Source organism: Myxine glutinosa, chromosome 1 (assembly GCF_964187855.1).
Source record: "Myxine glutinosa chromosome 1, kmMyxGlut1.1, whole genome shotgun sequence".
Classification (NCBI taxonomy): Eukaryota; Metazoa; Chordata; class Myxini; order Myxiniformes; family Myxinidae; genus Myxine; species Myxine glutinosa.
In genome coordinates, this window is record NC_136261.1 from 5,030,511 (window position 1) to 5,045,435 (window position 14,925).

Sequence of the window (14,925 nt, forward strand, 5' to 3'; positions counted from 1 at the left end):
AAAAAAACAACCATGGTGTGGAGTCATGTCATCACCTCAGGTGAGTGGATGTAGATGGTGCGAGGAGATTTCAATCCTAACTATCCTCTAAATGACTAACGTTCTTTACACTACCCGGGGTCTTTCCCTGTGAAACCATTGGCCACCTTACTCTATGCTGTTCTAAAAACCAATTCCCACTGACCATCTGTGGCGCTCACAAATTTGGGGTCTCACTCCCCCATTTCAACACCCAGTGCCCTCGCACAATTTCCGGGCTGGGTCGTGTGGCGCTCCCAGCAGGTCTACCCACCTGCACACCTCCGCCACTGCAGTTGCCTCCCAAGCTTACCCGCTCCTCTCCCTAACCTATCTAACTGGGGAAGGCCCTCCCTGGCACTTACCCCCTCGGTGCCCTCTCTGGTACTGGGCTACCCGGGTCCGTCCTCCGGATCCTCGGGCCCCACTGAACAACTATACCTGGCCCCCAGAGCCTACCTCCTGCCTCACCTGGCCGACAGACTAACAGTGGCGGAGTGCCCATTTAACTACACACACTAACAGGCCACACGCCCAGCCATTTCGTTCCACTAATGCACCCAACACAACACTTAATTCTACCACACGCACCACAGATGCCAATATCCACCACAATTTACCTACACCCACTATCTAACTCTTAAACTACCCTCCCTGGGTATTCGTGAAGGGGGTCCACCATTCCCCCATTCACACCTTCGCACCATGCACTCCCACTCCACATTTTCCACACTCTCACTCCACACCATCCATTCCATACTCCACTCCATTCCATTCATTCCACACAACCATTCTCACCTGTTCTTGCACTTGCACACCTGTGCCATTCACCTCTGGTGCTCCCTGCACCCTCCTTCCTCCGGGACCATTCGCTCAATCACACAATGCACAATCACAATTACACAATCACACACTGCATCATCTAAACTACCTGGTGCCCTTCTAACTTAGTGCATCGCGTCTTCCCTTACACTATTGCACATCCCACATCGTTAACAACCATCTAACCCTGGGGTGGGGAACCTCCGGCCTCCGGGCCGTATACGGCCCGTGAGACCGTTTGATCCGGCCCGCGAGGCAATTCATCTATCTATAATTCCAGTAATCTCTCCTTTTCAAGGTTTTAAATTAATCGGACAAAGGGTAACCAAGTTTTGGCCAAAAACGATTCAACCAATCAGAGAGGAGCGAGCTTTCACGTGTTGCAACAGTCAACGAATGCCAAACGTGGCGAGCAGACGCTGCCTCGGACGGCACATTTGAGAACTTATTCATTTATTTGACGTTGGCAAAATATGTTGGCACTAACAGAATAATTGCCATCAAATTAAAACAAATTTGCGATTAATCGTAACTGCGATATGCGACCTTCCGGACAGTCAAGTGAGTTCCGGACAGTCGTAACTGCGATATGCGACCTTCCGGACAGTCAAGTGATCGCGTGATCTCATGTCATCATTTCATTCAGTATATGCAAACATGGCGACGAACAAGAAAAGAAAGGTAGATGCGGAATGTCGCGCTTTCCAAGAGAAATGGGCAAACGATTATTTCTTTGTGGAAGTAAAAGGCAAGCCAGTATGCCTAGTTTGTCGGGAAGCGCTCTCGGTGATGAAAAAGGCCAACCTCGAGCGTCATTCAGCTCGAAACATGCTAAACTGGACGAGTTGAAAGGACAATTTTGTTGTCATTAAAGTGTCAAATTTCCACTCGTTCTTTTATTGTGTATGTTAACCAGTGTACATTACATTAACATTACATTAACTAGCACCAATTGGGAAGCCGAAATGAAAAGGCAAAATATCAGAAATTGAAGGCAGAAATTTTTTATTTTAAACGATTCATATAAACATCCGTCAAATCATATCACACGTAAATCATCAAAATCAAAACAGTATCTTTAGAATTTCAATAAAAGCCACATCACTGTTCATCTTACTATAATTCACCAAATGTCCGTCTGTTTGTTCGAAGGTACCGTAAAAACTGCTGAACCGATCGCAAAGATATTTTGGGTGGGATTAAGACAACGTTCATTAAACAATAAACGTTCAATAAAGGATTACGAAACGAAAAACATTACGAAATTACATTCACACCGTCATGGCAAACACTACCGTGAACACATACATCGTCACAACATCGTCACAATGAGAACATCGTCACAATGGACGTTATGCGGGAGTCCAAACCTGAGAATACTGGAGACCAAAGCTGAAATTGGAAAAACTAAATAGCCTATTTTACTCCTGGAGATCCCAGGATTACCCACACAAAATATCGTTTCGATCGGTTGAGCCGTTTTTGCGGTACCTTCGAACAGACAGACAGACATTTGGTGAATTATTGTAAGATTGTGTACATTAACCAGTGTGGCAGCAACATTCAAGTGTAAGGTGCGCACAGAGGGAGCTGCAGATGGAGGAAATGTTGAGTTGGATCTTGGAGACGGCGTGAAGCTGGAAGGTGTGAAAACATTTTGTTACCTAGGAGACATGCTGAATGGAGAAGGTGGATCAGACTCTGCAATGGTTGCTCGAGTGAGATGTGCATGGAAGAAGTTTCGGGAACTGAGTGGCGTGCTGACGAGAGGGGAGTGTCGTTGAAGCTGAAGGGAAAGGTGCATGCTGCATGTGTGAGAAGTGTTATGATTTATGGGAGTGAGACATGGGTAATGAACGTAGAGCAGCAACGAATGTTGGAAAGGGTGGAAATGCGAATGGTTCGGTGGATGTGTGGAGTATCGTTGAGAGAGAGAGGAAGACAAATGATGAATTGCGAAAGATGATGGGAATAGAGCCTGTGATGGATGCTGTGAAGAGAAACAGCTTGAGATGGTTTGGTCATGTGTTGAGGAAGGATGAAAGTGACTGGTTGAGAAGAGTGATGGAAATGAATGTAGAAGGAAGTAGAGGACGGGGAAGACCGAGAAAGACTTGGCTAAAGATGGTCGAAGAAGAAATGCGGGCAAGGGGGTTAACAAGGGGAGATGCAGAAAATAGGGCAAAATGGAGAAGATTGTCATGGGGACCACAAGGCGAACCCCCACTCTTGCAGGGAAAATGGCCTTAAAATGCCTGTTGTATTTTATTGTGTATGTGTTACTGTGTGTTTCTAGTTGGTGTTGGTTTGCAATTCGTGCAAACTTGTGTATAATTAATCGTTTTCTGTTTGCATCGCGTTCACAGCCTGGCAACTTGAGGCTTCCTTCCCCCCATCGGTGTTTTACGAATTTAAGTTATTTCCTTCTCTGGAGTGGTTGTTTCTTAGATTTTGTCTTCTCTCCCTACCTCACCGAACTTCAACCCTTTGTCTAACGTTTTAAATACAAAAAAAAAAAAAAGGATTATTTCCTTCTGTCCTCACGCCTCCCCACCCCTCCCACGTGTGCTGTTGTCCTGTCCCGCCCCGCCCTCTTTATCTCCTCTTCTTCCATCTCCAGCCGATACTTGCCTTTACAATTCTAGTTTCCTCCATACTCATTTAACCCTTTCTCCTTTCTCTGATACACGCCCTCACTTCATGGACTTTTCCCAGATTGTTTTTCACGGTTTTGTTTAAATATGTTTAAACTTTCCCCTGCAGTGTTATTCAGTGGTTTATTACAACACACTGTTTTTCTTCCTATTTAAAAGGCTTTTTTGAATTTCCACTTCAATTCATTCCACTTCAAAAAAATATTCAATCTCTTACAGTACTTCCTCCCTACATTTTCAAAACTCACCTTCATTCCACCCCTCCTCTATCGTTTTCAAACGGATCTCTGACTTGAAAATCAAAATAAACCCAGTTTGTAATCAATTTTCGTTTTTCATTAATCATCCACTAGTTAAACTTCCCCCTCACCCTCCCCTCCAAAACTTCCCCCTCACCCCTCCCTTTCAATTCTCCCCCCTCACCACTCCCCTGCTAAACTCCCCCCTCCTCCCCCTTCCCCCTCCGCTACAAAACTCCCCCCTCACCTTCAAAACTACCCCCATCCCCTCCCCTTCTAATCTCCCCGCCCTCTACTATCTTTCTCCAATTTCCGCACCCCCCCGCCTCCTCAAAGCTGCCTCCTCCCCACTTCCTCTCCCTTCCATCACATACCTCCACCTCCTCCAACCTTCAACTTCGCTCTACCCTCCCTCAAACAACACCTCACTGTGCCTCATCCCATCACCATCAAAACCTTTGTCCGACTCATCCTTCCCTTTCTCCGAACTCTTCTGCAATCTCGGACACACTATCAACAGCTCTCCCAAACTCCCCCTCTCACCCCTCATTTACCCTACCTCATTTACCCTACCTCCCCTGTCCTGTATCCGAGGCTCCCCCTCCCTCTTCCTTAACGGTATGGACCTCAAACAACCGGGGGCTACGCTCAAACCTGATTGACCTCTCCATACAGGTTGGAGAACAGTGGAAGGAATACAGTGGAAGGAATGTATGGAGACAAAAGGTCTGAAGGTGAATATCGGAAAGACAAAGGTGATGGCAAGTGGTAAAGCATGTGGTGAGGTGGAAAGAACTGGGAAGTGGCCGTGTGCTGTGTGCAGGAAAGGTGTCGGAGTGAACTCCATTCAATGTACAATGTGTGCTGAGTGGGTTCATCAAAAATGTAGTGGTCTGAGAGGGTCATTAACCAGTGTGGCAGCTACATTCAAATGTAAGGTGTGCACAGAGGGAGCTGCAGATGGAGGAAATGTTGAGTTGGATCTTGGAGACGGCGTGAAGCTGGAAGGTGTGAAAACATTTTGCTACCTCGGAGACATGCTGAATGGAGAAGGTGGATCAGACTCGGCAACGGTTGCTCGAGTGAGATGTGCATGGAAGAAGTTTCGGGAACTGAGTGGCGTGCTGATGAGGAGGAGAGTGTCGCTGAAGCTGAAGGGAAAGGTGTATGCTGCATGTGTGAGAAGTGTTATGATTTATGGGAGCGAGACATGGGTAATGAACGTAGAGCAGCAACGAAGGCTGGAAAGGGTGGAAATGCGAATGGTTCGATGGATGTGCGGAGTATCGTTGAGAGAGAGGAAGACAAATGATGAATTGCGAAAGATGATGGGAATATTGCCTGTGATTGATGCTGTGAAGAGGAACAGGTTGAGATGGTTTGGTCATGTATTGAGGAAGGATGAAAGTGACTGGTTGAGAAGAGTGATGGAAGTTAATGTAGAAGGAAGTAGAGGACGGGGAAGACCGAGAAAGACTTGGCTAAAGATGGTGGAAGAAGAAATGCGGGCAAGGGGGTTAACAAGGAGAGATGCAGAAAATAGGGCAAAATGGAGAAGATTGTCATGGGGACCGCAAGGCTAACCCCCGCTCTAGCAGGGAACATGGCCTTAAAATGCATGTTGTTGTTGTATACAGGTTGCTTCTGCCAAACCAGACTTAATCTCCTTAACAGAAACTTTCCTCCTTCATGATGTCTCTGATTCCTTAATATATCTCCCGGGTTACTCCCTCCTCCGGTATGATAGACCTAACCTGGTAGTGGGGTTGCTATCTTTATCAAAAACTCTCTTCCTCACTCTCTTTGCACTGCCGTCTCTCCACTCCACCTCCAGGAGTACCTCTGGCTACGGCTTCCTCACCGCTCCCACCTTTTGTTCATATGTGTTCTGTACCGTCCACCAAACAGTGATGACTCCATTTACATCTCCCTGTCTGACAACGTGGACAAACTTCTATCCACTCATCCCAACTCTCTCTTCCTCATATGTGGCGACTTAAACTGTCATCATGCCAGCTGGTTGGGTGTGGGTACCTCTCACACTAGCCATGGCACCTCAGCAAAGGACTTTTGCGACTCTCTGGGACTGACACAATCTGTCAATTTCCCAACCCGGATCTCAGTCAACAGAGCATCTTCTCTTCGAGACATGGTCATGACAAACTTCCCTGCAAATGTCTGCTGCTCTTCTTCTGCTCCAATCGGTTCTTCCGATCATTTCCTTGTTAAAGTGGACATCTCTCTCTGGCCATTCTCAGAGAGCCTCCTCAGCGCGGACGAGTCTGGCATTTCACTCAGGCCAACTGGCACGGTCTTCAAGCGGCCATCAATTATCTGGACTTGTCTCCCATCTCTACTGCCTCTGACATCAACTCTTCCGAGGAATTCTTCCAAAGTAAATTGCTCTCTCTCATGCACAGATTTATCCCATCTCGTCTTCAGTTGTCAGACCCTTCCTCCCATCCATGGTACACTGAAGCTTGTCGTAAGGCAGTTGCCATGAAGAAACTTGCCTTCACCTCATGGAAGGCTAATCCAACTGAAGGCAATCTCGGTTCCTTTCACAAAGCTCGGAAAAAAATGTGTGTCTACCCTTAGGAGAGGCAGGAAGCACTATCCCTCTACTCTCAAGACTGAACTATCAAACCTGTCTCTCTCCTCCAAATCCTGGTGGGGTCCGGTCAAACCTGTCTCCCTCCTCCAAATCCTGGTGGCGTCCGGTCAAATCTGTTTCTGGTGTTTGTTCCCCTTCCATCCCCTCCCTTACCTCAAACGGCTTCACAGCCGACACTGCACATGAAAAAGCCGAATGCCTCAACTCTGTTTGCCTCAAAATATTGTGTCCCGAATCCATCTCTCTCTGTACCCACCATACCCAGTCGAAACCAGCTGCTCCTGGACTTTGTGTCCTTCTCTCCTGACAAGGTGGAGAAGTTTTTGTCAAACCTCTACTCTCATTATGCAACTGGACCAGACGGCATCAGCCCACGGGTCCGACAATCCTGTTCTTCCGCTCTTTCACTCCCTCTCTCTGTTCTCTTCACACTCTCTTTTGCTCAAGATCATCTGCCATCTGCTTGGAAATCAGCCAACATCACCGCTTTACACAAAAAATGTGCAAAAACAGATCCTTGCAACTGCAGACCAATCAGCCTGCTCCCAATAATCAGCAGGGTCATGGAATCAATCATCGCTTCTGACAAATCCTTACTCTTCTCCAATGGTTTGATCTCGGATCATTAACAACTTGTATTCAGACCAGGTCACTCTAATCTGGACATGCTGCTTCTGCTGTCTCAACCATGGATGGAGGTCCTTAATGCCAAACAGGAAATCAGAGCTGTCTCCCTTGACATATCACGTGCCTTCGATACGGTCTGGCACCCCGCTCTGCTCACCAAACTCTCCTCTTTTGGTATCCATGGAAATTTCCATGCATGGCTTGTGGACTTCCTCTCTGGTCGTCGTCAACATGTGGCCCTGAATGGGTTTCTCTCATCTCCCCTTCCTGTTCTGGCTGGAGTTCCCCAAGGTAGTGTTCTGGGCCCTGTGCTTTTTCTGGTCTTCATCAATGATCTCTCTGACTCTCTGGAAAATCCTCTCTATCTCTTTGCTGATGACTCCACTCTGTCGCTCCATACCTCATCCCTCAGATCGGCAGTCTGCAGCCTCCTCACTCTCTGCAGACCTGGACAAAATCACAGACTGGTCAAACAAGTGGAACATGTCTTTCATTCCTGAAAAATCTCACACTCTCATTATGTCTCTCCGAAAAGACCGACTGGACAACCCTCCCATCTACTTTCTGAACAATCCTCTCCAAGAAGTTCTGTCACTCAAGCTTTTGGGTTTCACAATCTGCCATGATCTTTCCTGGGAAAACCACATTTCCAAGCTGGCCTCCAAAGCCAGTCGCCGACTGGGTATCCTCCGTCGTGCAAAGTCCTTCCTTGGCACACCTGAGCTCCTCACCACATACAAGGCTTTCATCCACAGCTCAATTGAATACTGCTCTCTCCTCTGGGCTGGTGCGCCTGCCTCACACCTAGCTCGGTTTCACGCTGTTGAAACTAAAGCTTTCAGAATCATTGGAATCTCCCACGATGAAGCTAACTCCAAGGGCCTTTCACTCACTCCTCACAGGCAGGTTGGTGGTCTTTCTGTTTTCTACCGACTGTGCAGTATGCGTGATGAAGGGGAGGGAGGAGGATGGTTATATTTGAGGTCTTCAAGTCACGTTTTACATTACATGTAATTGCACATTATACACTGTGTTTCCCCATGTGTATTGACACATATTTACATGTTATGTGTATGAATATGTATATATGTATGAATGTTTATGTATACCAAGTGTTGATGTTTATGTATGAATGTTTATGTATACCAAGTGTTGGTGTTTATGTATGAATGTTTATGTATACCAAGCGTTGGTGTTTATGTATGAATGTTTATGTATACCAAGTGTTGATGTTTATGTATGAATGTTTATGTATACCAAGTGTTGGTGTTTATGTATGAATGTTTATGTATACCAAGTGTTGATGTTTATGTATGAATGTTTATGTATACCAAGTGTTGGTGTTTATGTATGAATGTTTATGTATACCAAGTGTTGATGTTTATGTATGAATGTTTCTGTATACCAAGTGTTGGTGTTTATGTATGAATGTTTATGTATACCAAGTGTTGGTGTTTATGTATGAATGTTTATGTATACCAAGTGTTGGTGTTTATGTATGAATGTTTATGTATACCAAGTGTTGGTGTTCATGTATGAATGTTTATGTAAAAGCAGTTTGTATTCATGTCTGAATGTTTATGTATAAGTAGTTTGTATTCATGTATGAATATTTATTGGTAGTTTGTATGAATGTATGAATGTTTATTAGTTGTTTGTATTCATGTATGCATGTTTATTAGTCGTGTTTGTATTCACGTATGAATGTTTATTAGTTGTTTGTATTCATGTATGCATGTTTATTAGTCGTGTTTGTATTCACGTATGAATGTTTATTAGTTGTTTGTATTCATGTATGCATGTTTATTAGTTGTGTTTATATTCACGTATGAATGTTTATTAGTTGTTTGTATTCATGTATGAATGTTTATTAGTCATGTTTGTATTCACGTATGAATGTTTATTAGTTGTGTGTGTATTCATGTATGAATGTTTATTAGTTTCGTGTGTATTCATATATGAATGTTTGTTAGTTGTGTGTGTATTCATGTATGAATGTTTATTAGTTGTGTGAGTATTCATGTATGAATGTTTTAGTCATGTGTGTCTTCATGTATTAATGTTTATTAGTCGTGTGTGTATTCATGTATGAATATTTATTAGTCGTGTGTGTATTAATGTATTAATGTTTATTAGTCGTGTGTGTATTCATGTATGAATATTTATTAGTCGTGTGTGTATTCATGTATGAATGTTTATTAGTCATGTGTGTATTCATGAATGAATGTTTATTAGTCGTGTGTGTATTCATGTATGAATGTTTATTAGTCGTGTGTGTATTCATGTATTAATGTTTATTAGTCGTGTGTGTATTCATGTATGAATATTTATTAGTCGTGTGTGTATTCATGTATGAATGTTTATTAGTCATGTGTGTATTCATGAATGAATGTTTATTAGTCGTGTGTGTATTCATGTATGAATGTTTATTAGTCGTGTGTGTATTCATGTATGAATGTTTTAGTCGTGTGTGTATTCATGTATGAATATTTATTAGTCGTGTGTGTATTCATGTATGAATGTTTATTAGTCGTGTGTGTATTCATGTGTGAATGTTTATTTGTTGTGTGTGTATTCATGTATGAATGTGTATTAGTTGTGTTTGTATTTATGTATGAATGTTTATTAGTCGTGTGTGTATTCATGTATGAATATTTATTAGTCGTGTGTGTATTCATGTATGAATGTTTATTAGTCGTGTGTGTATTCATGTATGAATGTTTATTAGTTGTTTGTATTCATGTATGCATGTTTATTAGTTGTGTTTGTATTCATGTATGAATGTTTATTAGTCGTGTGTGTATTCATGTATGAATATTTATTAGTCATGTGTGTATTAATGCATGAATGTTTATTAGTCGTGTGTGTATTCATGTATGAATATGTATTAGTCGTGTGTGTATTCATGTATGAATATTTATTAGTCATGTGTGTATTAATGCATGAATGTTTATTAGTCGTGTGTGTATTCATGTATGAATATGTATTAGTCGTGTGTGTATTCATGTATGAATGTTTATTAGTCGAGTGTGTATTCATGTATGAATGTTTATTAGTCGAGTGTGTATTCATGTATGAATGTTTATTAGTTGTGTGTGTATTAATGCATGAATGTTTATTAGTCGTGTGTGTATTCATGTATTAATGTTTATTAGTTGTGTGTGTATTCATGTATGAATATTTATTAGTCGCGTGTGTATTCATGTATGAATGTTTATTAGTCGTGTGTGTATTCATGTATGAATATGTATTAGTTGTGTGTGTATTCATGTATGAATGTTTATTAGTCGTGTGTGTATTCATGTATGAATATTTATTAGTCGTGTGTGTATTCATGTATGAATGTTTATTAGTCGTGTGTATTCATGTGTGAATGTTTATTTGTTGTGTGTGTATTCATGTGTGAATGTTTATTAGTCGTGTGTGTATTCATGTATGAATGTTTATTAGTCGTGTGTGTATTCATGTATGAATGTTTATTAGTCGTGTGTGTATTCATGTGTGAATGTTTATTTGTTGTGTGTGTATTCATGTATGAATGTGTATTAGTTGTGTTTGTATTCATGCATGAATGTTTATTAGTCGTGTGTGTATTCATGTATGAATGTTTATTAGTCGTGTGTGTATTCATGTATGAATGTTTATTAGTCGTGTGTGTATTCATGTATGAATGTTTATTTGTTGTGTGTGTATTCATGTATGAATGTGTATTAGTTGTGTTTGTATTCATGTATGAATGTTTATTAGTCGTGTGTGTATTCATGTATGAATATTTATTAGTTGTGTGTGTATTCATGTATGAATGTTTATTAGTCGTGTGTGTATTCATGTATGAATATTTATTAGTTGTGTGTGTATTCATGTATGAATGTTTATTAGTCGTGTGTGTATTCATATATGAATATTTATTAGTTGTGTGTGTATTCATGTATGAATGTTTATTAGTTGTGTGTGTATTCATGTATGAATGTTTATTAGTCGTGTGTGTATTCATGTATGAATATTTATTAGTCGCGTGTGTATTCATGTATGAATGTTTATTAGTCGTGTGTGTATTCATGTATGAATGTTTATTAGTCGCGTGTGTATTCATGTATGAATGTTTATTAGTCGCGTGTGTATTCATGTATGAATGTTTATTAGTCGCGTGTGTATTCATGTATGAATGTTTATTAGTTGTGTGTGTATTCATGTATGAATATTTATTAGTCGCGTGTGTATTCATGTATGAATGTTTATTAGTCGCGTGTGTATTCATGTATGAATGTTTATTAGTCGCGTGTGTATTCATGTATGAATGTTTATTAGTCGTGTGTGTATTCATGTATGAATGTTTATTAGTTGTGTGTGTATTCATGTATGAATATTTATTAGTCGTGTGTGTATTCATGTATGAATATTTATTAGTCGCGTGTGTATTCATGTATGAATGTTTATTAGTCGTGTGTGTATTCATGTATGAATATTTATTAGTTGTGTGTGTATTCATGTATGAATGTTTATTAGTCGTGTGTGTATTCATGTATGAATATTTATTAGTCGTGTGTGTATTCATGTATGAATATTTATTAGTCGCGTGTGTATTCATGTATGAATGTTTATTAGTCGTGTGTGTATTCATGTATGAATATTTATTAGTTGTGTGTGTATTCATGTATGAATGTTTATTAGTTGTGTGTGTATTCATGTATGAATGTTTATTAGTAGTGTGTATTCATGTATTTTTTTGTGTATTTTTCATATTTCACATGTATTTTCTGAGGAATGGTGTTTTTCCAAGGTATGGTTATTTTCCAAGGTATGGTGTGTTTTCACAGTATAATGTATTTCCCGAGGAATGGTGTATTTTCCAAGGAATGGTGTGTTTTCGAGGAATGGTGTATTTTCCCGAGGAATGGATTAATGTCCAAGGAATGGTGTATTTTCCAAGGAATGGTGTATTTTCCAAGGAATGGTGTGTTTTCGAGGAATGGTGTATTTTCCAAGGAATGGTGTATTTTCCAAGGAATGGTGTATTTTCGAGGAATGGTGTATTTTCCCGAGGAATGGATTAATGTCCAAGGAATGGTGTATTTTCCAAGGAATGGTGTATTTTCCCGAGGAATGGATTAATGTCCGAGGAATGGTGTATTTTCCAAGGAATGGTGTGTTTTCGAGGAATGGTGTATTTTCCCGAGGAATGGATTAGATTAATGTCCAAGGAATGGTGTATTTTCCAAGGAATGGTGTATTTTCCAAGGAATGGTGTGTTTTCGAGGAATGGTGTATTTTCCAAGGAATGGTGTATTTTCCAAGGAATGGTGTATTTTCCAAGGAATGGTGTATTTTCCAAGGAATGGATTAATGTCCAAGGAATGGTGTATTTTCGAAGGAATGGTGTATTTTCCAAGGAATGGTGTGTTTTCGAGGAATGGTGTATTTTCCCGAGGAATGGATTAATGTCCAAGGAATGGTGTATTTTCCAAGGAATGGTGTATTTTCCAAGGAATGGTGTGTTTTCCAAGGAATGGTGTATTTTCCAAGGAATGGTGTATTTTCCAAGGAATGGTGTGTTTTCGAGGAATGGTGTATTTTCCCGAGGAATGGATTAATGTCCAAGGAATGGTGTATTTTCGAAGGAATGGTGTATTTTCCAAGGAATGGTGTGTTTTCGAGGAATGGTGTATTTTCCCGAGGAATGGATTAATGTCCAAGGAATGGTGTATTTTCCAAGGAATGGTGTATTTTCCAAGGAATGGTGTATTTTCCAAGGAATGGTGTAATTCCCGAGGAATGGATTAATGTCCAAGGAATGGTGTATTTCCAAGGAATGGTGTATTTTCCAAGGAATGGTGTGTTTTCGAGGAATGGTGTAATTCCCGAGGAATGGATTAATGTCGAAGGAAATGGTGTGTTTTGCAAGGAATTGTGTATTTCCACGATTTTTTTTTCCATCCGTTCCCACATGGAGTGCAAGGAGCGAGTCGTGTGAATGAATATATCACTCTGTGCCAGTCAAGTACTCACATTTCACTCCTGGTTACAGGAGGTGGGATTGGGTGTGGAGGGGGGCGGGGGGGGGGGGGCTCCAGGGGATTGAATTTCCAAGCAGCACCTGCAAACCATCTCCATGGGTTTGTTTCAAACGTTTCTCCATTTGTGATTCGTCTGTTCAACTGTTCGTCCCACATCTGTCGATCTAGGTGAGATTTCCTAATATTACAGCTTTACTCCCACACATCCTTATTCACCCACATCCATACACCCAACATCAATACTCCCTCACATCCCTACATTCTTACTCTTCCACAATCTTACTGCCCATAGCCGTATCTGACCACAGCTCCATAGGATCTCCTCTCTCATCTGATAAACTAAACTCCTCGAGTTTAAGCAATTGAACTTCACTGCCAAGTGACAAACCACGATGCATCCAAACCCTTTTTTTAGGTCACCTCATCTTGATTCTCTAAGAGATCAACTTATAAAATGGGTCGCGATGTCCGGATGTCTGTCCATCTGGTAGTTAATTTTTTGATATTTTTGCAACTCCTTCCTCATCATCCGGCTGAGTGTTCTGAAACTGGACACGTGACTCCAAGACAGTGGTCGCCCACACAATCGCTCGGGCTTCGATTTTGCATCATGGGACTGCTGGGGTAGGGGGTTGGGAGAAGCCGGGAGTTTACCCACCAAACTTCAGATCCATACTCGTCCCCTTATTAGACCCCGTTGGACTCAGTCCGATACACGTGCGCCTCACTTTATTTTGCGATCTGATCAAAGATGGCCGACTGGTAGACTGGCGGCCATGTTAGTTGTAAGAAACCCTTTATTGACCATGTCCTCAGCCATTTCTCAGACATGCATTTACAGATGTTGCTCAAACTTGGCACACAAAAAAGAATGATCGGTTAGGAAGGGGGAAAGTTTCCCCCTTCCCCTCCACTCCCCCTCCCCCTCCACTCCCCCCTCCACTCCCCCCTCCCCCTCCCCTCTCCCCCTCCCCTCCCTCCTCCTCCCCCTCCCCTCCCTCCCCCTCCTCCTCCCCCTCCCCTCCCTCCCCCTCCTCCGCCCCCTCCCCTCCCTCCCCCTCCTCCTCCACCCCTCCCCCTCCCCCCTCCCCCTGCCCCCTCCCCTCCACCCTCCCCTCCCCCTCCCCCCCTCTTCTCCCCTCCCCCCCTCTTCTCCCCTCCCCCCCCTCTTCTCCCCTCCCCACCCTCTCCTCCCCTCCCTTCCCCCGCCCATCCTCCTCCCCTCCAGTCCTTCGACTTGATGGCCCGCACAATCGCTCAGGCTTCAAGTTCGGATCATTTGGGCCCCGAGGGGTAAGGGAGGGTTACCGCTGATACTTCGGATCCCGACTAGTGTCTTATTTACCAACCAATTGCTCGGAAACCTGATGCAGTCCTTCTACTCGATGGTCCGCAGGATCACTCGGTCTTAAATTTTTCGTTTTCTTTTGTTTTGAATTTGGATCATGGGGGCTCCCAGGGGAATTCCCCCAAATCAGCAGAGGTCTGAACCACAACCTCAAGAGATTCCCGTCAGCCCACTGGTGGATATTTATTTATTATGTACGAGCAGGATTACCCTGCGTTGCCCAGCGTCAATTTGTTTTTTTTTGCTATTTTCTGTGGGTGCCTAAAACACCTCTTTACACCTACTAAGGAAAATTTATATTTAATATTATAGTAACACACACACACACTCACATACAGACACACACACATACAGACACACATATGCACACAAACAGACTAGGGTGGTCCAAAAATTTGAAGATTGTATTTTCATTTCTCCACAAGCCTGTCCCTACTCCTATTGAAGAAAATAGTTTGTGGTGAAAGTTTGAGCTTGATTGGACAATATTTAGAGGTTGCTCAAAATGTTGACATATTTTAATGAATAATAAGATACAGAATTTTTAGCATCATCCATCAATTCATAGATAATTATCTATTTTCAATTA